The sequence below is a fragment of the Grus americana genome, chromosome 6 (assembly GCF_028858705.1).
Source record: "Grus americana isolate bGruAme1 chromosome 6, bGruAme1.mat, whole genome shotgun sequence".
Lineage (NCBI taxonomy): Eukaryota > Metazoa > Chordata > Aves > Gruiformes > Gruidae > Grus > Grus americana.
The window spans coordinates 4,111,936-4,137,528 of NC_072857.1; the positions used below are offsets into that span (position 1 = coordinate 4,111,936).

The window sequence follows — 25,593 nt, forward strand, 5'->3', positions numbered from 1 at the left end:
ATTTTAAAACAATATTTCACCTACTTTTAAGCAAATCAACATGACGAGTCTCATTATCTGTTTCCCATAAATGTATGCTCACTCCCAGTTCTAAAAGTTGGGGGGTTTAAGTTCGATATGATAAAGTGTTGTTCACGTTGCATATTAAGTTGGCTTCAGAATAACACGGTGGAAGATTAAAAACCAGAATTTATGTCTACCTCTTATCAGTGGATAATGCATGATGTACTGTAAGGAAGTACCTCTCTATTCTAAATATTCTACTAAAATTAGAAAAAGAAACGTCCCACAAGAACCACATTTATGCTCTCAGATATGCATAAGAGCATCCCGCAAAGCTGGAGGGTTTCTCTGCTCCCCAACGGAGAGGTGCTGAGTTGTTACCCCAGCCTGAGGCTCACCAGCTCCTGAAGTCAGAAGCTTTGTGCTCGAATGTGCTGGAGCTCAGTCCATCCATGTGTGCCACAGACATGAGAGCAAGATTAGGTTTTGGCACTAGGAGGGCTTTTCTCTTTCAATCCCCTTTTGAATTGCTCCCACTGGCTGTGGTGGATCTGCATCGTTCTCACCGGGGTCCCCTCATTACTTAAAACGTGTCTCCATACCCAGGGGACAATTCAGTACTGGTCTCCTTCTCTCGGTCTTCCCAGAAGCAATGATGGTCCTGATGGTGTACACATCCATGCTTATTTATGACTGAGAAAGATATTTTTCCCCGCGTACACACGTAGAGAAATCCTGAGGAGGAGTCTCTGCTTCCTCTGCTGCATTGCAGAGGTCAGAGAAAAACAGTCAAACTCTGAAATTTAATGGTGATGGAGAATATCCATTTCAGGTTTTGAGTGGTGTCCAGAGCAGATTAAGGGAAGAAAGACTCATATTTCAAAGGCAGAGGAGACCGTGGATATGCTGGTGCGTGCTGTGGAGGGGAAAGTCAGTACATCAAGACCAGCAGACTCAGGTAGTTTTTAGCACTTCTATTTTCTCTTGGGTGGTGACAGAGTACTGAAGTGGCTGAGTCCGGTCAGCTTCAATACAACAATTCCTTTTATCAGTTTTATGATACCGAATTTATTTAATATCACATGAAACAAAGTAAATGTCTGTTAGAAAAGTCTGGGTTACTGCTAAGTTAATGACTGTGCTGCCTGACGTGCTGTACCTCCTCTGCGCCCGTGGGTGTGTACCCACACCTCCGCATCAACCGGCATTTTTCCCTTCCCTTCTTGGCTCCAGCTGCTTTGACCAAAGGACACCTTCACATATCAAACAGATGTGCAACCTTTCCCGGCGATAAAATCAACAAGTTTTGCGACGGGAAAAAATACAAGAAGAAAATGTGTGTGAGCGCAGATCTAGAAGGGAGACGCAAAATCTGGGCTGAATCTAACGTCCACCGCAGTCAGTGCAAGGTCGCCTTTTTAATCTTTATGAGATTTGGCCCAGGCCCTAGGTTTAGTGTTCATCCCGGCTATTGTAATAAGCTGTTGGTTCTCAGTCTGTATTTTGCCTGCTCATATACTCAGATATAAACATTTGAAGATCTTTCCTCCTTTAAATTAATTTTCAGTTTTGCAGTAGATCAATGGTAAGGGAACAAAATGATCATAGTAGAGATTGTGAAGAGATGGGCACTGATAGCTTTGATGATGTCTCCAGCGTTTTTTGACTGTTGAAAACATCACATTTCCATTTAATCTATCGTAACTGGGTCTGATCTCATCCCCCGTTTGTGCCCATCAGAAAGCTGTCACACATTTTGTTACAGTAAGAATATTCTTAGGATCACTGAAATTGCCGAATCAGATTATGCCGACAGTAGGTTAACCCAGTATCCTGCCCTCTGTTACAGTTACTGCCATGGACAAGCAGGGAAACCTCCTGGCTACGGAGCAATGGTGGCTGTTTCTTCTTTTTATACTTTGTGTGTTGTAAAGATATTTAATAGACATACAAGAGTTTAATTTTTTTAAAGGTTTTTTTTTTCCTTTTTTTAAAAAAAAAAAAAATTAAACACTTTGGCTCAGTAGTGGTTTTGGTACAAAAATGGATTAAGTTCATTTTTTATCTAGGAGAGGACCATGAAGATGGTTAAACAGGCAGAAGTGAAGCAGTTTGGCAGAGTTATTTCAGAAGCTCCAGTTACAGTTTACCCTCATTTCGCCTGGCAAGACGTGAGTATCCTTTGAAAAGAAAAACCTCACCAATAACTTATGAAGTCAGTCAGTGAAAAAACCCCTTGGCCTCTGCCAACCCCAACAAACTGGAATATTAATAAAAAATGGAATTTTACCCTTTCTACAGAATAAGCTCGACATCCGGATCTGGACACAGTACCTACCAGCACTCCCCTAAGCCAGCAGGGATCCTTGTATTATAAAAATAGAATCACATTTCAGGCTCGAGTATGTTACACAGCAACAGTTCCTGTTGAGAGCATCTCCCAGCTCAATGATTTAAAAAGAAAAAAGCCTATGTGCTGATTAATGGAAAGGCCTGGATATACTGGTGGATCTGGAAAGCATCTCGTAATGTTTGACAGACAAGATGTTTCTTATTCTGATGGGATTTGATCATTGTTTATGAAATTATGTGAGTGACATAACATCACTTCAAATGCACTGTTATTTTTATACTAGCATTACAGCTGGTCTAATAATTTGGACAATAAAGTTAGTTATTTTGGCAATAACTCATCAAATTTATCGAGTTCTTATCAACATTTTCATTTATTAATATTCCTTGTCAGAATTCTTATCAATATTTTTCCACATTTGTTTTTCTTTAAAAAATTCTCTGAATTAAACCTGTATTAAACTTGTATTAATGCAAAACAAAGTAGTTGATTTATTTGAAATGGTGACATCATTTTACTCCAGTCTGTAGAGGTTTACACTTTGCTTCAATTTAAATGTCCCCACTGACTTCAACAATAATATTTCTAGCTTAGCATGTGCCTGTTTAAAATATATATAGCCCATCAATTTTTTATTTCCATCTCCACATGTACATATACCTGTCCTTGGGCATGTGAGAGCAGACATGTGTAATCCTCATTTTCCCATGCTTGTTTCTCCTCTTTGTCTTTTCCATCTCCACATTAGTTACTAGTTAGCTAATGTAATTAAAACTTTCTAAAGACATTTGAGAGAAATATTTGCAATAGCTATCTTATTAATGAAAAATGTGATTCAAGGAAAACATAAAAAGAGTAATACAAGGAAATGAAAATTGTTAAGAATTGTAATAACCTGTCTCAAATTTTTTTTGGGGGGAAAAAAAAAAAAGAAAAAAACCCAACCAAATTAGAACAAGCTCTCTAATACGTGGATGGGTGAGTAACATACTTTTACTGTGAAGGGAGAATGCAAACCTGTCCTGAAACAGAACAAGAGGTGGGTTTCAAAACCCAGACATCAAGAGCAGGCTACTAGCAGCAGCAACTTAGACTGCAAGAAAAGTTGAGGACCCACCTGGAGAAAGCAGGCGAATACCTGCCCTTCCTGAAATAATTATCAGCACAGGCAAATGAAGATACCGTGGGGATGAATGGACCATTGCAGGCTGAACATGATCGATTCTATGTGGAGAGTTAATAATTTATCATTAAGGAATAAACTGAAAAGGAATTTATTCTGTCGGTTCATGCAGTGGGAATAAAAGGAGGAGATATTTGTTTAGTCCTGTTTTTACACCGAAAAAAAATTTGGATTAATTTACAGCAGCAGTTAAATGGAGATGTCTGATCCATAAAGGACGGCCAGGCAAAGAGGGAACCGTGGAGCAAATATAATTGTCTTGAAAGCTGTGGTATAATAGGAACGAGCCTGGCAGAGCTTCCCCATCCGCCTTCCTTGAGCCACTGTGTTAAGCCCAGCCCTTGCTTCTATCACTGTGTAAAATCCTCACCAGGGCTCACTCAGAAAGAACTAGATGTAAATATATATCTTCAGCTGAAATATAGCAGAAGTTGTACAAACCCCAGCATGCTAACATCTGTCACAGCTACTTTACATTAAGATTTTCAGAAACTTGTGTTACAGCTCAGCCATCAGATTTGATTCTCCTATCACCTTGAACACCTAAAAAGATTTTGGAGGCATATATATATATATATATTTAAAATCATGTATTTAAATTTAAAGTGATGTAAGTCTTGTTGGTTGAGCCCTGATCTAGCTCATACTTAAGCATGTGCTAAACTTCGCTCACATAAACCACCCCAGAACTGACAGTAAGGCTTCAGAATGCCATTTTGTGCCTCTGAATATCGAAAAATGTGGCTGGTTTAAAAATATCCATCAGCCTAACCAGCACAGCACAATGCAAAGTATGTCAGTCCACTGACAAAGAGCCAAATGCAGGAAAAATGTATGCAGAGCATCACTTTCAGTGAGCAAGGATGACAGTCAGAAGGACTAATATCATTCGTGACGTTGCTCGTATATAAAAATATTTGTATCGCTCTCGCTTGTGCCACTGTTCTCGGGATGATGTCTGTGACACGCAGCTCTCCCTTGGTGATGCGATAGATGCAACAGCAGGGGACGGAGCTGAAATATAGGAAGCAACTATAAGCGATACCCATAGGTAAAAATCATGAAAACATTCAGCAGTTACAGTTTCTTCAGTCTATCAGCTACATAAAAGGCATTTAAAAAAGAAGTCTAAATACATATTTAACCAATTGACCAGAATGGCACTGAAGGAGTTTTAACATATTTTGAAAAATTGCCTAAATACATATTTACCCAATAGACTGGAACAGCTCCTTCAGAGTCTCTCTGGTCTCTTGGGTATGTAATACGTGTTTTTAAAAGCTGCCTGACTATATATTTACCCAATAGACCAGAACAGCTATTAAGTAAATAATACACATTATATAACTGTCAATGATTTTTTTTTTCATTCCTTTTAAAAAAATAATATTGAAAAATGCAAAGAAGATACAAAATTAAATATAAGGTATTTATTAAGATTGTGAAAGGTCTGGAATCTGAAGTTGGTGTACGTATGTCACATTGTAGAAATATCTCAGATCACTAGCGTGCTTTTGTGTGTGTGTGTATGTGTTTAAAGTACAGGGCATTGTCAAGTACATCAGAGCCTGAGGTGCTTAATATAGAAGATAGAACAGCAGTTGGGAGTTGGAAAGGTCTGGCAGAAGAGGGGGGGGGGAAAGGGAAGCTATGAATCATAAATTCCCAGGAAGGATGGGTAAATCAAGCAGTTAATTTTGAGAAAGCCTAAAGATAGTGCATGAAATGCTGAAAAAAAAAAAAAAAGAGGAAAGAGTGTTGGCATCATGGCATCTGAGACCTGTGTATCAATACTTCAGTATACTATACGGAAGGACTGTGTAGCCGAGTACGAATTGTGCTCTCCCCTCCATACTTGCCTTAAATGAAAATCATCAGCCCCATTTGTTGAAGTATTAAGGACCGACCCTTTCTACTATGCAGTCTTAGAATGATATAGCAATCAGGATGATTTTTCATTAAATCTTCATATATGTTTTAAACCATGACATTAATTACAATTGATAATGAATTCTGATTTTCCCTCGTAAAATAATTCACTTCTGAAATCAAATTCATTAACATTTATTGATTTCTTTTTGATTTGAATGTGTTTTGGACCGTTTTGAAATCACAGGGGAGTGAATCTGTCTTGCTCGTACTCTCTCTCTGTCCTACAACAGAGTGAAGCAAAAGCAACAGAAAGTCTGAGAGAGAAATAACATTCGTCTTTGAAAGCAACGCTGTCACTTCTGTATTTACTTTTTTTCTAAGTCTGAAAGCTCTCAGTGGGTGAGAAAGCAAGGAAGCCTTCTCACACTTTGCACAGATCTCCAAGTTGGCAAAGGATGAAAAATGGCCAGGAAGTGATGGAAAGCGGTGAATGGAAATTTTACTACAGGCAGATTTTTTTTCCATAGACAAAGTTTCTAGTTCCTGGCCAGGCCTCATTTTTCAGTGAAATTCCTCTGCCATCCATACAGGTTGAAAATACTGCATTATCTGGTTGGTCAGCAGGCACAGACGTGTTGGCACAAGGCACGACACAGCCCATACCAGATAGCAGAGGTCCCACGAATGTGTTGGATTAATGGGCTAATCCCTCCAGGTGAGAAGCTGAGCAAACTTGCCTGGGTGAATCACCGTCCTGCACTGCTTTTACAGCTTCCAGTACACGTCTACAAGAGCTGTTGTGCGCAGGGGAGGTAGCAATGGTGAGGAAAATATGACAGTGAAAGAGGAGCTTCAGGACACTTCACCTTTATTTTTACTTCAGCTCTGATAGCCGAGCCCATAAAAGAAGTGCTTAACAACTGCTGCTCATCAGTTCAGTATCACTGGTGATGCAGCCAGCAAGAGACTTTTGGCTATTTCACTATTTTACCTCATTAAACCCTTAACTATGTCAGCCAAAGCTCACCTCTTCATTTATTTAATGAGCTACTGAATGTCATTAATAACATAACCCTGGATAGGATGTGGCTGCTCTCAACCAAGACCCCACTGTCAATGCTGATACCGTGGCTGGACCCTAAGCCAAGGCCTGGTTTTCCCAGAGGTCCAAGGGTCTTCACACACCATGTACCACCACTGCAAGCTGCCTGGCCATGGTCCACCCTGACGCATCCTCCCGTGCCCTGGATCAGGCTGGGGCTATGTTTCCCCACCACCTATGACCTTTGTCTGGAAGGGTCACATCAAGGAGATTGCAGTATGAGACCTCTGGAAAATGATCCAAATCCCACCTTCTGTTGTCCAGAGGCCATTATCTTATTTCGTATATGCTACTAAACAACCAGCAGCTATTTTTTCCATCACTACCAACTTAATCTAGTTTTTGACTTGGAAGCTGATGGATGAAAGCATCTATATCCCATTACTATGCCTGTGCTCTACAGTTCCCATTTCCCTAGCTTTTTAAGTAAGAGTCCGCTATGCTAGAAACAGTACATTGAAGGTAGCGTTAATCAGTGAGTCTATCTTATCCAGAAAGTTTAGAATAAATATATGTCTATATCTAGCTATGTGTTTGTTAAAGTAGGGCATTACTTTTGTTGTATCATTTCCAAACTCGCTCTTCACTACTTAGCAGCCTTCCTGCAAGACACAAAATCCATTGTGTAATAATTTCTAGCAGACTGCAGGAGTGTAAAAGTAGACAGTGTTTCCTTCAAAAATGGAATCATCTTTCACAGATGTAGATGTGTACTTGTTATGCCAAGATGAGACAGATGTGGCTCTATTCACTCAGGGACAGGTGCGGAGGAAGAAGAGATAAAACATTTGTAGAAAGTGTAAGCAACTGCATTGCTGTTGTTAAATAAATAAACATTCTGCCAAAAAAAAAAAAATTATTTGCTTATTTTTTCCAGAATGTTTATTTTAAGCTGCAGCTTAGCTGTGATTTATTCAGATTTATGTTCCTGTATCAATTTAAATTTATAATATGCATTCTATATATAAACATCTGTTTGTCTGTAATCAGGGGAAGGTACGCTGGCACACATGAAGAGCACATATGCACGTACATACGTATGTACACATAGATATTGCATACAGAATAGTCTCAAAGGCACATGCACACAGACTAATCAGGTGAAGAATTTATTAATATAGTGAGTCTTTGTGCGTGTATGTGGAGGGGGTGGGAGGGAGAAGAGAAGCAGATGCTATGTTGCCTATCAAGGATTAAGCTAATTCAACTCTACATTGCAGGACCGAAGTTGATGACCGTACAAAAACCTAATTGCCCTTTGACCGCTTGGACACTAACAGGAAATCTCCATACAAAGACTTCCACATATATCCTTGGGGAAAAGGGTAAAATGGTTTGGACCATATGAAAGATTTCTGAACTGGATAAAAGTTGGCTCCTGAAATCAGAGCCCAGGAGCAGCTGGGGAAGAGGCTCTGCAGCAGAGCAGACTGATGGTGGGGGTCACCACGGAGAGGGAGGTGCTTCAGGTGCTGATGGGTGTGTTATATTTACTACTGCTTTCTATCTGTTGGTTTTGTTTTGTTTTCTTCTGTTAGTCTTCAGTCCAAGCTCCCTGTGAATTAGCCACAGAAAGGGTCAAACCCAGATACACCTGGCAGCACTGTGACTTGCTTAGTCGGTCAAGGTGGGAACGCACTGCAGGGACATCCCCAAAGGAAAGCAAAAGCCACCTCAATGACGGGGTGATGGGCAGATCACAACAGCAGCTTGTCCTCTAACCACAATAAATCACCATGCATGGGCTGTAGACAGCAGAAACTACCATGTTTCCCTTGGAGACGACTTCATTTTCCTCATCCCTCGACTTGGGATCCATCAGTGAGAATTTCGTGATGAAAGGAGGAATATTTTGTCATCTGGTGAATGTATAATTTTCCTGGTAGCTACTGTAGACTTGGGAGGCTGGGACCAAGTTTTCTGGTCCATGAAGAGAATTCATAGTAGTCATAAACTGAAAAAATGGCCAAGGGAGGCTTTATCCTGCAAGGAAAAGTGGCTAACCCTGTCCTGACCTCCTCTCCCCTGGAGCATGGACTTGCCATCACTTGCTGGCCAGCTCCTCCTTGCCAGGAAGGTCCCTCTGGACCACTGACTTTTTGAATTAACCAGCTTTCAGGCGCTCCGCATGAGGTCATCAAGCAGGCGGAGACCAGGCAGATGGAGCCTGGAGATCTTTATCCTGGGCTTTCGCTGCCTCGTTTTGGAGAGCCCGTGTGTTCCCTGCAAAATTGCTCTTCAACGGAGAGTCCTTGAATCCCTCTGCTAGGGCTCGCTGAGGTCCATATTGCCGATTTGGTGCCTAACTTGATGCTCATTTGCAAGCAGGTTCATTAAAGAGACGGGTTCCAGTGTGCCGAGGGCCTCGTTCCTCCCAGAGGCAGCAAACGAGGATAAGTGCAGGCAAGAGGAGAGGCAGTGCCATAAAGCCTGGATGAAGCTGGATTGCTTTTCTCTGAAATATTTAAGCGAGCAGAGGGAGGAAGGAGAGCGGGGATGACGACGATGGCGACTAGAAGGAGGAGTGAGGATCCACAGCTGTGAGGAGGACTGGGACGAAGAGGGGGAGGAGAGACAGGGATGGAGAGAGAACGATGATGTGATTTAAAAAAAAAAAAAAAAAAGTATTAATCACAGCCCCAGAACAGGAATCAGGGTGGGAATCAGCAGCTGGGAGAGGGAAAGAAAATGGAAAAGATTATTTTTCATTTGAAATACATTTCTTCAATCATAACTCTACATGAAAGTGGGAGTTTGCAGCTGGGCACAGAAGAGTGGTCCGTGATTAGAGAAGGAATGTTTTAACCAGAATGAGCTCTGCAGTCAGCTGGGTCCCCACGCAGAGGTCGGGGCAGGTGGGGGACTCTGTGGCCAAAATAAGGTGTCATTGCTCAGGACCGTCCGTGTAAAACTTGCCTGCCTCCCACTTCTCTGCAGCAGAACTACAGAAGTACTTTATTTCTGTGTCAGGACATGGAGCAAGAAGCACATTTGAAAGGAAAGTCAAGTGACTTTTATATTCTACAAGCTTGTCAGCTTAAAGGTTTCTTCTTTTTTTTTTTTTTTTTCTTCCTCTGACTCTTAAAGGGGGAGGGAGAAAAAAATAGCAAGTTTGTTCACTATGTGAGGGTTGTTTTGTTGGGGGTTTTTTTATCCTGGCTTTCATAGCTTGACCAGCGAATCCAGCTTAGCAAAAACATTTCCCTTTGTAGGCTGAACATTCAAAGACTTCACCCATTTAAGTCCAAATGTGAGATGCTACTTTGTTTGAATGCCAAGAATCGTACCAAAAAAAAAAAAACCCAACACCGAAAAACCCCAAAAACCACAGTTACCAGGGGCACAATATTAATTCTCATGAAGTCTTGAGGAGAAATGGTCATACACTGTTTAGTGAGACTCAGTGAAATGTCTCTTTTCGCATATGTCCAGCACCGTGTATATGGGACTTGCCGTGTGTGTCAATGGGAGTAGGAGAAGGTAGATCCTGGTTTTGCTCCCCAGTGAAGCTGAGAGTGCAAAGTATGTCACAACACTATTGTTACTTCCTTTACATTTATATTTTCTACATCCAAGCACTGATTTGCTCCTTATTTAAGCAACATTTTCTTGATAAATTAAAAAAGCCGCAATAGCCATTACTGCAGGCTATATACAGCCTCTAATATCACTTAAGCATATTACAGAATATAATATCTGGTACTTAACGACTAACTTGCATATGAAAGCTCACATAATGTCTCATAAAACCCTTAAAATGGCTTCAGTTTAAGAGTCTCTTTAAAAAAAAAAACACCTTCAGGGAATATTGTAAATGAAGTAGCACTCCAGCCTTAGAAAAAAAATTCACACACTTGCAGAAATTTTTAATATAAATTGAACACATTAAAAATTAATTTTGCATGACCATTTCGCATTGCAGTGCCAATGCATAGTTAAGATAAGGCCTTAACTCTTCTTTGTTTGAAGTAACATGGAAACATCTCTCTCTCTCTCTCCCCATTATCTGTACATAATTATAATTTTCATTAATCAGAAATTGGAACCCCATCCTCTTATAATGACAGCCCCGGCTGGAGATCAATGAAACCCTACCTGTGTCGCTAAGGAAACTTGCTATAAACTTTTAGGAAACTCATTAAAGAAAGGTGTGACCTTACAATTAGACATGGCTATGCAGAGTGCCATACACATTTATATCATATGCTAGCCAGGGAGAAGAATTTGGTTTGCTGAGAAAATAGATGTTCTCTTCTGTGAGACTTTACTAGTAGAAATCTTGCAGATTCTCCAGTGACGTCAATTGTCAGCTTTGACAACTCAGCTGACATAAATGTTGGCATCGAAGATGCTAAACCAAGAAGCAGTTTGTATTACGATATTACTCTTCAGTGGGAAGTATATATGGAAAAGACTTTTACTGATTTTCCTCTTCTTCTTTTTCAGCTTTTTGATCGGACTCGTGGCCAGAGCTTTGCAGCAAGGAATTCCCCCGGCAGGCATTGGTCACAGTTGGACGTTGACGAATGCCTTTTGCTGCATGGGAGCAGCTCTGATGGACACCACGCCGGCGGTGTGCCGCGCTGGTGGGAGCGTGCGGAGATTCGCGCTCTGCACCTCTGGTGACCGGTTCTTAATTATGGAGAAGTGTCCAAATCTCTCTGATGTCACCGCATCACAACAGGCAACAGTTTTCCACAGTCGGACTTGTGTATAAGATGATCAATAGATTTTTCTTCTTTTAATATCCAAAATACATGGTATTTTATCTCTTTATTGTGTTATTTACCTATAGGACTTAAACCAGGTTTCTAACCCTATTCTGAAATGTCCTATAAACACTTTAATAAAGACATTCTCTTATACCAAGAATTAATTTAATGCCATTTCCATTAAAGATGTTGCAAAAGCAAAACAATTTGCTATGTGGCATTCATCACACCTATGGCTTTTTGATCACTAAAGTCATGTCTATACCTTTCTTTGCAAGTTAAAATACAGGGTTTAGTTCAAACCAACAAATGCCATCTTCATTACAAAGTGTTTCAGAAATCACTGTGACTTCTAAAATGTCTAAATATTCTAAATCGCTGGACTTTGAAAAGAAATCACCTCCTGGCTCCATAGTCGCATGGAGCTGCACAGCACTGAAACAGGCAAAGGCAGCAAGAATGGCAGCTCGAGAAAAAAGTACCTTCTTTAACATGTGGAGCTAAATGCTACAACATTTAACAGGGATTTTAATTCCACCAATGTACAAAAAGGCAGCAAAGCCGTGTTGGGTCTCTTGTACTTCTCTCTTACAGACAAACAGTAGGAAACACGGCTGACCATGAAGCAACAGCAATGTCTTTGCATAATTTTTCTATCATGCTTGATTTTGTTTCTTTGAGTACTTCTCCAAGCTTTGGGTTTGTTGATGCTTTTTCTGTGTTTGTAAAATACCCAGAGACTTGTAAAAGTCCTTCTGGAAATTCATGGACCTGTGCACAGAAGATACTGGTGGCTGTACCTTCAGAAGAACATGCACAAGAACAGGAGCTTTTTATCCTGCCTCTCCCAATCACATCTTTAATCTCTTCATGTGGTTTATGCCTGCGGCTTTCTGCAGATGCCTCAGCACCTCCAGCTACAGACCATAAAAGAGAACCTAGAAGGTAGACCGATAAGGCTGGTGAGCCATCCTCACCACACCTGCGGCAGGCTGTTTAAAGTATCTTCTATTTTCCAATGAACTCTTACCTTTCAGTCTAAGAACCACTTAAGGAAGAAAACTATTGCTTTGGTGCTTAAGGTAGTGCAGAGTGGGGATTTCTAGCTACGTGGTTCAGCACCTGGGATGTGGGGACAAACAGAGCTGCAGGGTCTTTGAAGAGAGGTGGAGTTGCTGACCTCTTGGAGGATTGTCACGGAGGACTTTAAACAAAGTTTGGGGAGATTAGCCCAAAATGAGGGAGGAAGCAGTGTGAACGGGGAAGACAGAAGCAAGCAGGAGCGGAGAGGAAGCCACTCACCTCCCTGCCAGGTGTGGAGGGTGCTCGGTGCTCACCTCCCTCGCCCACACACTGACCCGCGGGGCTGTGCCATCAGGCAACAAGTGGGGGTCAATGCACTCTCTCAGGGCAATGGGGGAGGATTTATTTATTTTTTTCCTATGGGAAGAAAAAAACAGGTCAAATATTGAAAACATTTCTCAAAAAAATGTAATGTTCCTATTTTCAAGTGTTGGGTTTGACAATGAGGCATTGTCTTCACACACAAACAATTTTTAGCTGCTGTTATGCTCTCTGCATCACTAGTCAAATTTTCTGCTTGGAAACTAGACTTTTTAGAATTGTTTTCATCTGCCCAAAGGCTTTACTTTCTCCACTAAATCTACTACTGATCTGTTCAACATAGTAAACATACCCATCTTCTCACAGGGCTGACTTCAGGTTTAATGCATATGTATCTGCAGAACAGCAGACACAGTTGCATATGTTAGAGACTTCAGCTTGAAAACTGTTGTGTTGTCATTTGTGGGATAGGTTCCTTCTTCCTTTCTCCCACAAAGCTGTAAGAAAATAAAAAAGAAATTACCTTTCATTGCAAGTCAATTTGTGGGATATAATGGCACAATTTAGAAAGGAATATTGCAGACTGTAAGACCACTTGGATTAGAAATCTCGAATCAGTTTGTAAGGATATATATATTTCTATAGTATTGTGTTTTGTTGTGCGGGGAATTTAATAAGAGATGTAAATCTGCAAACAGCAATGGTATCACCATAAAATATAAAAGATTCATGTATTATAAATAGGTATGATAAATAAATAATTTATATGAATGTATATCTGGATATGTGTACATGAATGCACGTTCACTTTTCTTTTTGAAATAATTAGTGGCAAACTATTGTACATTGCCCTATAACCTGTGCAAGAGCTTTAATGACATTTCATCCAAAGAGCTGAAGGTAGAGCTTTCTCTGTGCCGAACCGGAGCTGCTCAGACTCATTAAGGTGGGGAACATCACAAGCCATGTACTGAACAAAAAAAATCTGAGTCCAAGGAGGCTCAGGGTCTTTCTGGAAGCACCAAGGCACCCCGAAAGCACTGAGCCAGCAGTATGCAATGAGAACGACGTAAGGGATTGTGTGGGCTCTCTACATCACTGTTCAAAATGTTTCTACAGGTAAATTCATATTATATCAATCTGCTGCGTGTTCCGCTGCAGCTTTCGGCAGCCACAGTGACAACCTTACTGTGATGACTTCTTGTCCCGGCTCTGATTGACAACCTACCTCCCGGTGTGCCAGCTTCTCCAGGAGCACGTATATTGCTCCTTAGTATTAAGTCACATGAACTATCCTGTAGGCACTTACGGCTATAGATTCCTCCTTGGTAACCTGTGTCATCTAAAGATAGCTGGCTACACAATCTCTTATTTTTAAGCTGGGTGGGACACTTCTAAATTAAGGCATGTGTAAAACAAAATTGTAGGAGAGCTCCAGAACATTAGAGAAAAATCCTGTGTGACTTCAGTTATGTTATTAACTTTTCCACTTTTGCTGCAGAAGTTGTTTCTGTCAATATTTTACTTTAACGGTGCTGAACGGGAGGAAGGAGCAGGGTCCAAGCAGATGGCTGTCAGCAAACTGATGACGGCAGTTGAGAATTAGTGTCCAAATACAGTATTTAAAACTTGCTACAGTACATAGTTTCCTGCATATGCATGCCAAAATAAATCTGGTTTGGAGAACCTTTCAGGATCTTTATTTTATTTTTATTTGGAGCTTATTCTATTAAGAATAACTAAACAGGCAGCTTACCTTTGCTTAGCAGGAGGGTGGATCCATCCAATAGTTAAGTACAAAACTAGATGAACCAGAAAGACCTTTCCAACCTTTATTCACTCCAGCTATTGACTTTCTGAACATCGCTGAGGATCAAGATGAATGATAACTGAGCAATAACATTAATTGGTACCCATTTTTTCCCCTACCCATTCCCCACGCACACGCACTGTAAAAATCCTTCCTTCTCATGGCAGCTGTGGGGTTTTTTTTCCCCTCGGGACAGTTTTCCCAAAAGAGCTGGTAGGGATGGGTACCATCGCGTGGGGAGTATCTGATGTCAGATTTGCAGGATACTGAGCAGACAAGTTCAGGCACCTGAAGCAGATGTATTTTTAGCAGATGACAACGGCAGCAGGTAGCGGCTGTTTGGTATCTTTTGGTATAAGTGTGACTAATATGTTGGTTTAGATACCTGGTTGCAGGGAGGTCAAAGCAGGGTCAAGCTGTCTCTTCTGCAGTGAATTAGAGGCTTACATTCATTATCTTCCACTACCTCATTAAAACAGCTTTAATGTGGTGAACATTTGATGGTGGACAAAAGCTTTAATCTTGTGAATATCAAACACACCTGTGTTACATTTCCTCTTGCGAGCAGTTAGCAGAAACAGGTTAACAAGCTATTTTAACTCCTTAATCTGCTGAATTTGTGTGGAAACCAGACTTTCACCGGTCACCTGAGTTTGAACTCAAAAAAACCCCCTACGTACACCCCTAATTTATCAAGCTCTTTTTTCAAACTCTGACTGCTCTAGACACTTTTAATCATCTGTTTAATTTTGCACCTTTTTTTTTTATCCTGATATATTATACGCAGGTTATACTTAAGGCCCAGATTTGCCCTATTTTTCTTCCTCATCTGACCTAGATTCAAATTTACACACTGTGAAATAGCTAATAAATCCCCATTAAGGTTGTAAAAGGTGAAGGTTCAACCAATGTGCAAGTCATCAAGTTCTAATGTAAAACTGAATGAGCCTTGATATTAGCAGCAGTCTCAAAAAGTGAGGCTGGAAGGCTCTACAGGTTTCCAGATTTTTTATGGCAGGCTATGCTTAAAGCACCTAATCCAAGACAACACCGTTAAGCCTGTACAACAACAGTGACAACAACAGGCCTTAAGAACAGTGAGAGAAAAAATACTGCCTTCTCCAAAAATGTAATGTCAGTGATTTTCCCTTCGTGCCCAGAAGCCTGCCACCAAGACACGTTTTTATGCTCCACACATTCTGTATGTTTTACTGCAAGCAAATACAGTTCAATAAATATTTCCCAACAACTCTAAACACAAACATTCATATAAAGCCCTTGTAAAATACATTTCTTTTGTGTATCTCTCCATGTCAGTGTTGCCCTCCTGAAATGGGGCATTTCTGCTTCGCTGCTGAAGGCTTGGAAAAGTGGTTTGTCAGTCCAACTTCAGAGCGCTGCTTTTTTTTTTTTTTTTCCACTAGCCACAGAAAGTATTACAATGATTTACAGAGACATGCCGAAAGTAAATTATGTTGTAAACGCCTGTCCCTTGGGTTGACAAAGAATCACAGGGAAAAAATGCAAAAAGTTTGAAATTCCCAACAGCAAAGGTTGACAGGAAAATATGGTGTTGTTTTTCTATGAGTAAAAGTAACTTTTATGTTGTGTTTTCCCATGAGAAATTATAAACTTTCAAAGGAATTTTAGTCTCTTGTATGCACACATAAGAGCAATTTATCTGGTACTGCCCCAGTGAAAACACTGTTAAGACTTTAAAGCTGTTAGAACTATGGCTGAACTTCATCTAGGCTGCTACTACTTATTTGTTCTTGCTGCCTCTTCTTGTCAAAACATTTACTCAGACTTCGAAGAGTTGCAAGTTGGCAACGTGTTAATAATATTAGAATGCATTTGTGTCAGCCATGTGGCTGCAATATTTGAGTAAATTCATCACTTATTTAATGAATAATGAATTCACGAGAGTAGCTATGGAGACGTGGAACCATATGTAGTAAATTAAATGGGAACTTGTCAACGTACAGTAACAGTGAATGTCACCAAAGTAGTTGTGTCTGTTTTATAGCAGCGGTGATGCACTTACACTGAGGCTGGTACATACGTATTTCTTACTAGGTATAGTGCAGCCACATTTTTTCACACCTAAGTTGTAGCAGTGATTTCTAACAGGTGTGGTAATAAAGTGAGAATTTACACAAGTTTCTCTTTAGTTTATACAACAAAGGTGGAAGAATCTCAAGATATTCAGTCTGTAAATTACCTAACAACATTTTGAAAAGAAAGGTAGAGAACTGCAAGTTTGGGTTTGGGGGTTTTTTTGTGGGAAAATGTCACCAAAGAAAGGGGAATGGGTGTTACTCGGCTCAGTTCTCAGCTGCCCTAGCATATAATGGAAACTCCAGACATCAAGGATGTCTTCCAGGACAATTAACGTGAAAATCAGGCCTACAGAATAACAGAGAATATGCAAGAAGCTCATTAACAGGAAATTCTGAAAAGAGGGTGGTGCATAAGTTCAGAAAACTAAAAGTCCATCTTTTTGTTTGGCTTCAGAGCCACAAGCAGTCTTTTGGACATCGTATCAGGACTCGCTAATGTAAGAATGTCATTCTGGTGGCCTCACAATGTCCAGTGGTTCGAAGCACATCTAAAAGGTGGTGGCTACATCCATGGGCCTCCTTACCCTCTTCCCACAAGCAGGAGAGCCCTAATTCTCCAACCTGTGCCTCAAGGTATTCTGACACAGCTTCTTCTACTAGAAGCTTTATCATATTCACTGGGGTATAATTTCCAATGAATGGTTTAAAGGATTAAAAAAGGCTCGGCTTCAAAAAAGGAGAAATGAGCCATAAAGTACCTTCTCAGGAATTACCTTAGGAAATGGGAGACTTAAATTCAGGTCAGTGATATCAGTCAGGCAGGTAAGGAAAGATTTCATATAGGTAGTCTTCAGCTTCCATGTCTGATTTTGCAGTATCCAGAACTTTCAGATAATCCGTGTTCATAGGTTCCACTGGCAAAATGGTGTAAGAAACCTAATGATTAATGAGACTCTGATTAGCCAGGTGTAGCTATGGAAGTGCACAACACTGGCAAGCATATGATATTTGATTATGCACACGACTAAAATTTTAATCTACCTGAAAGACATCTATGGTGCAATCCTGGTGGCTAAGGAATTTGGGACCTCCCAGTGAAAGCGTCAGCTGATCAAGGTACTTCACGTTTTGTGCTTAGGTGATGCATTTAAATGGAGACAATCCCGTCGTCGATCTAGCTGAAGGTCCTTTGTGTGTACAAATAAGCATAGCTTCACTGCAGTCAATAAGAATAAAGAACATCATGACACCATATGCAACAAAACCACTGTACTTCCAATAGTCAAAAGGCAGAAAAGGAGATAATAGTCAGTTCATAAAGATTGCAGCCATCTTTATTTTAAAAGTATTAGAAGACCACATCCAGAAAAAAAAAAAAAAGGCTTCTTGTAATGGTTTCTACTTCAAACATCTCCTGAGGTTTCAGAAATTTTAAATGCTCTAAAACACCTACAGACATACAGCCTTTCAGGTCAGAGACAGTTCCAGTCTTGTCACATTTCGGGCATAAGACTCATCTTTCCAGCAAGTTTTTCTTGAAGAACTCACTTGTATCACTGAGCCTAATGACAGACTCCTATCATGATTATGGAATTTACTCACTGCCTCTCTAAACCGAGTAACTCAGAGCCCATCTTCATGAAGACATTAGTCAGTCAACTGACCCATTTTGAAAACTTAGCTCCTGGGATCTTCCTAAGATTCATCCCAATGTTATTTCTGGGATCCATGTTACACCTACAATACTTTCCCTTTATTTTTTCAGCTGTTGAGTTGCGTTATATCTCGTCATGTCACGTCATGTTGAATAGCATTATTGCCTTCAGAAATGATGGGATAGAGCATGACTTAACGTGTTTTGAATGATGTGACACAATGTGACATATGTCATAAAATCATTGTCACCCATCAAAAAAAGTGACAGATCAAATTCAAACAAAGCTTACCATATACTTTTACTGGCCACTCAATCAACTAAAAACAAATATTTCAAATTGTGAGCCAAACGCGTAGGAGTATGACTCATTTTTGGTCAGTCTTTACATGCCTAACTTGGTGTTTTACATTTCTTCCACATTTCTTCACATCGTATTATCCATTTGGTGGGGAAGATTGTTCAGTTCATTTATATTATTCAGTCTGCACATTTGTCAGTCCATTACTTCTAAATATGTTCTTCTAGTCCTTTTCATGAATCCTCCCCATTTACCTTTCTTTCTGGATGCATTTGAGTTATGATCATGTTATGAAAGTAACAACGTGCAGAAAAAGGTTGAATTTGTCATCTTGCGATGTTGTACAACAAGCCAAACTATGAAGAACAAGGAAATAATTTTCTGTGATTTTACACGTGAAGAATAGCTAGCTATTCAAAATATCATGCCATTTTATTTCCAGTCTACCTATCTGCTCATTAAATATTTCTAATAAGGCAGATATAAGATAGGAGGGAGAAAATAAAAAAAATACTTTTGCCTTGTAAATGAATTGCTGCATCTTCTGACTAAACCAACATCAGTGTGGGAATAAGCCCAAACAGCTTTTCAAGACTGGAGTTGGGACAACTGGCAATATTCAGTAAGCGGTACCAAAGCATCACCATTGCGCTATTTGTAGAGTCAAAGACTGAAGCCCGTTTCCAAAGGGGAAAGGCAGTGCCATTCAGTGAAGGGATGTGAAAGATGATGAGGGTGCAATCCATCGTGATCACATAAGGGAACCCTGAAATGTCATAAAATCCCACTTTGATCTGTTGTCACTACTGTTGGTTGTATGGGAAATTAACACATTTAATTAACTGCCTGACCAAAGCAGCTGTTACCTTATATAAAACCTTGAACATTGATGCCCAGCATATCCCACTAGGTGTTCGAATGTGCCAGTGGCATAAGACTGATTATATTTTTTTATACCAAATGGCACAGCATGACTCCTCTTGCAACACGCTCAAGTCAAGGTCTTCCTTAAATTCTTCATGGGGCATAATGATGCTCCAGCCCAAATTGCTTAATAATGTTGTAATTCAGGACAGCCAACAAGATACACCACACACAGCAAAACATGTCCTGGCCAAACCAACTCCTTTCTCTGCTTTTGTCCCTGACATCTGAAAGTGTTCCTGCTGCCTAGACCTTGGATATGTTTGGCATCTGATTTCCATCGGAATACTACAAGTACTATTTTATTTATATTCCATTTCTATCATTTATGACAGATGGTTACTTGCCTTAAATTTTTAAAAAAATATCTTGGCTGCAGAATTTCAAATTAAAAGTAAACTATCCAAGTCAGAGGCAACTTTAAGTTCAGTTATTTTTAACAAAAAGTTGGTTGGGTTTTTTGTGGTGCTCATCCTGTGCATGCAAGTTTGCATTCATGCAAGCATTCATATTTATATATAGTTTTCTGATGCTTGGAAATACTTTTTTCCTATACATCTGTGTGTATATAGATTTCTATATTCACACATATAAAATGTAAACCTTTTCCAGGTCTGAAATAACTACAAATTATTACATTATTGAGGAGCATACCCTGTATGTAGCCAAACATTTTCTAAATGCAGTTGTCAAGTTATAAATCAAGATTTGGAAATACAGTAACCTCTATACATGGAGAATTTTCTCTCTTGATATTTTTGCTACTGATTATCTTTCCATTCCCCTTTTCTATGCCGTAATAGCCACAAATGTGTTGCATCTAGAGGGTGTACACTACACACAGCAGAGGCCAGTTTCTCAGCCAGTACAAACTGGCACAGCCCCATTGATTTCAGTAGAAATATTCAGGCTTAATGTGTGGCCATTAAATAATATCTAACTTGCATACAGTATTTTCTTCCATAGGTTTCAAATCATTGCTAGAGAAATAGACCCCAATCCTGCAAACACTTATGTGTGTGTAACTACACATATGGGAATAATCCCATTAAATCAATGGGATTACTCGTGTGCATAAAGTTAAGCATGTGTGTAAGTGCTTGCTGGAGCTGGGCCTGAGGGAGAAGACAGGATTTTTGAACCATTTGTACGGTGGGTGTGAATGTTCATGTTCCAGTTTTGTGGCTTCAAATGCTCCTTTCGAAGTCAAATGTTATTTGTGAAGGAAGAATTTGCCCTCTTTGCCATCAAGTCAGGGCATTTTAAGAAATTACAAATAATCTATTGCCATAGCACAAGAACCACTTATAGGGAGGTCTCCATAAAGCTGAGCAAACTGATTAGAGCATATAAATTACCTGACAATTTCGGCGCGTTCCCTGCCTGCAAGGTCTTCTCACTTATCCTTTCATTTTTGAAAATTTATGTAAACAAATTTGAATCTACAAGTTGTAAACTGTAGTAGTTGTTATTCATGTGGGTTTTTTTCTTGATAATCTCAGGTGGAAGGATTCCTGGACTAGGTATTTGAAAATGCGAAGAAGCAAATAGAAATAGCAATTATGAACTCAGGAAAAAAAAAATCCATACATAAAGAAAAAAACCAATTTGGCTAAGGCAGGGGGTGCAAAATTTCCTTGTGTAGGCAGGAGATGGTTGAGCCAGAAGTAGTTTGGGAAAAGAACAAAAATAGAGACAATACAGCGCTCTGCCTGGAAAGTCCTTTTATCTGTCCAGGGAACAGCTAAGGGCTCCGTCAGCTTAGCATCAAATAAGGAGGCATCTTGTCTAAAGCTCCTCTTTCCTGCCACGCACCCAGTCTGGTTCCTTGTACAGTGGGCTAGGTGAACTCTAGAAATGGGAAAGAAAAATCTACAGGTACTAAGTGTTTTACAACAATCCATGGGGGGGGGGGGGGGGGGGGGGAGAGAGAAAAAATAAATAAAAAAAAAATACTAATAATTTTTGTGACAGAATGTCAAGGAAATCCCAGATGACTATTTCCATTGAACTTGGCTGTACCTAATCCTGGATACATATTCTCAACCAGGATTTAAACACTTCAGCTCTTAGAATTTTTCAGAGGCAGATTTTCACAAACAAGAGAAGATCTGCAAATCAAATTCCCAGTTCTACTGCTGGGTAAAGTTAAGAGCATCTCCTTTATCCCCCAAAGATCAAGAACTGGTAACTGAAACTGGAGAAACTCAACCTATCCTTGGACCATTTTGATACCCATTCACTGAATGAACTGACAATTTATACCACAGTTTCTCAGATCCTCATGCTCCAGGGTAGACACTTGCCAACAGTCAGGATTTAAAATAAATGCAAAAGTATTAATATATGAAATATTACTATGAAATATCAAATAAAAGTGTGTGTATGTATACACTCATGTATACCTATTCATATATGGCATCTGAACCCTGGTACTTCATGTTCCTATCAAAGCTGTTGAGAGTAACCAAGAAAAGTATGTGACAGTAAAAAGCATAGGGACTATAACAAGCTTGACCCTTATATATTACAGAAATAAAGCTGGAAAATTGTGTGTGGTCTTCCTCTGATGCCATACTCAAGATTTTTATTGCAAACACCTTTCTTCAAACATCCATTTAACATGCATCCATCTGTCAAGCGCTGTTTTCCACAGCAGTGTTAATGTGCATGTGCCCCCTTCCACTTTGGTAGTTCACACCTTTAACTAGGGCTGGAGCCAGAGTGCAATAAACAGGCTTCCACAGTTTTGAGTATAAAAGGCTCAAAATGTGAGAGACACTTCATCAAAAAAACGAAAGACCAAGACAGAGCAGTTCGTAGGTTTGAAAGTCACAAGGAGTGGTGGGCTTTAAAACCTTTCTTGCAAATACCTCTCCTAGAAAATAAGAATGATGAATAATAGCTCAAAAGAAAGGACAGAAAGTAGTATCTGATGGGAAGGACACATTCACAGGGTAAAAGAAGAAGCACTTGCCTAGCTCCCAACCAGGTGCTGTGTCTTAGCTTGTTTAAAAATACTTCTGGTTGTGTTTAACTAGTTATGACAAGAGATCCTCAAAGAATGTATCAGTTCAAGCTTTAAGTTTGCCTACCATATTTCACCTTTGTTCAGAAAAAAAAAAGGATCAGTGGGATATAAAAACTTGAAAAAATATAGCATGAAAGTTACTGCCTTAATGAAATATTAAAAATGCATCAGGAATACTGTTCTGGCATTAAAAATAAACAATAACATTTCTTCCTAGTTACGGTTCACTTCAATTCTTTAAAAATTAATTATTACCTCTTTAAATATTTGATTAAATTAGATTTGGGTGGGTTATCACTATCCACAAAATACACGTTGTTGTGTATAAATTTGCTTTCTTCAGTTTCTGACATGTACAGGCATGTTATACGGTTGTTTGATTATTAGAAAACTAAATCCAATGACTCTGTTTTGGCAGTTTGCAAAATATATACTACTGAATCCTGTCACTTTGAATGAAAATGCAGTATTATGTTAGAAATCTCTAATAAAAAAGGAAAGTAAAGCAGCAAAATTACATTATATGATACTTGGGACTTTCACATCATATCTTATCATGTTGCTATATCTCACACTCTAGAAAGGCCACATTATTTTTAATAATGGTTAATTAGGATTTGGGGATAATAGCTTAGAAATCATAAGAAATTGCTAGGCATATAAAGTCTATTCTGCTCTCAATGCATCAGGATTTATGAATATAACTACTTAGATAGCAAGGGGAGAATAAACCCTGTAGCGTGTCCTAAGAGAGGTAAGACAATTATTTTTCAAGTATTATGATAAAAGTAAATTAGTATGTCCAACTGGATAAATAAGAAATGTTGCTGGATGAGTGCAGTGGCTGATAGAGTTATCAAATACTAGTTTAAGTGAAACAGATATATTATAAAGTTATTCAATAGCAATAAAAATTTTAAAAAGTTCTTTCTGTCTTCCCTTTCTGCCCATACTTACACAGAGAATTAGGGCTGCTGGGATGCCGGCTTGGCAGTGCATTTTCCCATATGATTAAACAACCGCACTATAGCAAAAGTTTTCTCAATCATTTTCCTTCTCCCCTACTGGAGCAGAGGGGTTTAGGGTTAAGAGAAATGTTGTCGGTCCTTGGCCTCTGTACCAGTATTGCTAACAGGAAAACACAGAGGGGAAGGGTTTGTTTTGGCACTGGGGATGAGGACACATACCAGCTAGGAGCGAAGTCAAGAGTCGCTGTTCAATCTGCATAGACCGGCGAGGAGTCAGCAGGAGTTTTGGTCATTAGAGACCAGAACCAGATTTAAACGTGTGATATAACAGATTAAAAAAAAAAAAAAAAAAAAAAAAAACTATGCTGCATTTTCTAAACCATAGTCACATGAATTTTACTTATCAAACTTGGTTATTTAATTACTAGTATGCCTTTATCAAGGAAAAATAGACATAGGCATCATGGCTGAAATAGTTGAAAAGACCTGTGTATATTTTTTGAAAGATCAGCTGACGTGGCACTTTACCTGAATTCAAATATTCTGAGGTTCACAGTGGGCTTTCCATTTCATGCTTCATCGAGAGAGAAACGATTGAGTTCAAACCAAACAGGAACCAAGAACGTTTCTCTCTTCTTTCAACTACATTGAAAATGTTCTATTTAATCCTTGGAAAGCCAACATTTAAAAAAAAGAAAAAAAAAAAAATTCAACCTTCCTTTTAAATTAGTATCACAATGCCAACATCTGGTTCCCGAGCATGTACGATGGCTGCTTTGAAAAGATAATTGACTTTGTGGTGAGGTGCTCTGTTCATTGTTCAGATATCGTAGATGACACTTCCCTTCGACTTGATCCACAGCCCACAGCACGCTTCTGCCTCACGCCGCGCCAGGACGGTGCAGGTTGTGCTTTGGTATGGGCTTAGACAGAAGACTTGCTGTGCAAATCAATCATTCATCAAGACTATATAAAAAATTGTGCAAAACTGCATTAATTGCAAAGTTAAGTTGTTTTTTTTTTTCCTTACAGATTTAAAATGGATTTTTTTAACGGAAAATATTGGCTTGTTTTTAATTATAGAGTCCAGGTTTTTTCCTAATTATATATGCCTCAGAAATACTCTACATAACATTAACGATAAAAAAATAAAAGTAACTTTTACATCAGAATGAAAAGGAGGTGTCTTCAGAGAAGTGTTCCTTCACATCCATCATCAGGATCCCATACTTTTCCTCACAGGCTATGCCGAGAGTTCAGGCTTCAGGCTTCAGACATCCGTTTAACTGCTAAGGTGGGTAGGATTTCCTGACTCATTACGCATTGTTTCATTCATTAAAATGTCCACGTGAACCTCACCACTTCTCCTTTGAAGGAAAGTGCCCATCAGGATGTATACTTTTTATCACCTAGAGCAGGCTGCAGAACTTGGCTCCCTGCGCTGCGTCGTGCAGCTTTACCTTTTACTTATTTTCCAGCCTGAGACGCCTAACTTTACAGAAAGATTGAGCTGTTGGCATGAATTGCACCCATCCTATCGAAGTAGCACAGGCTTCTCAAACTAAAATAGAACTAGAGTGGACTGAAGAGGCTGAACAAGGCATTCATCTACCCTTCGCTCTGAAGTAGAGACACCCAAATAATAACAGTGAAATCCGGGGGAATATCAACTATCTTGTGGAGAATGAGAAAGAAAGTGTCTGGAAAACCAGCCTGCAGATTGAACTCTCTTCCTGCTTCAGAGCCATCCTCGGGTGCTTCAGTTCAACAGCTATAGACAGCGCTGAAGCACTCAGAGCAGTAGGGCAGGAAGCTGGGCACAGGCAATAGTGCAGGAAAAATGTTTTCATGATTATATATGTAATAATCCGAGCTCGATTTGCATATTTTGATTTTGCTATTCAGTAAAGTTGGGTCCCTGAGGCACTTTGTAAGGTCACCTGGGGGGCGTCGGGAAGTGGCGCGTGAGAGGCAATGGGGAGAGCTGGACCTTGGCCAAGGAACCTGCCCAAAAGTGGAAATAAACTGTTCCTGTTTGGGGGGGGGGGAATAAAAGAAAAAAGAAAAAAAAAGAAAAAAGAAAAAAAGAAAAAAGAAAAAAAAGGAAAAGAAGAAAAAGCAGCTTTGGATGGGAAGACTGTTTCCACAGCCAAGAAGAATTATTTCAGTTGGCTAATATAACACGGCCAGTTGATCCTTTGCCTTTCATACTCCTACTTGCCTGCCTCCCTCCTCCTCAGGACTGTTTGAGGAAAGGGAAGGAGCAGACAGATGTT

General features: G+C 39.7%; 1 long non-coding RNA gene across 1 annotated transcript; it reads left to right on the forward strand.

The window, feature by feature from the left end:
• Positions 1-823: 823 nt before the first annotated feature.
• On the forward strand, positions 824-13,413 carry LOC129208102 (uncharacterized). Its single transcript, XR_008577676.1, has 4 exons — positions 824-961; positions 2,073-2,174; positions 7,734-7,992; positions 10,960-13,413. It is a non-coding gene; the product is annotated as an uncharacterized LOC129208102 (long non-coding RNA).
• The last annotated feature ends 12,180 nt before the right edge of the window (positions 13,414-25,593 follow it).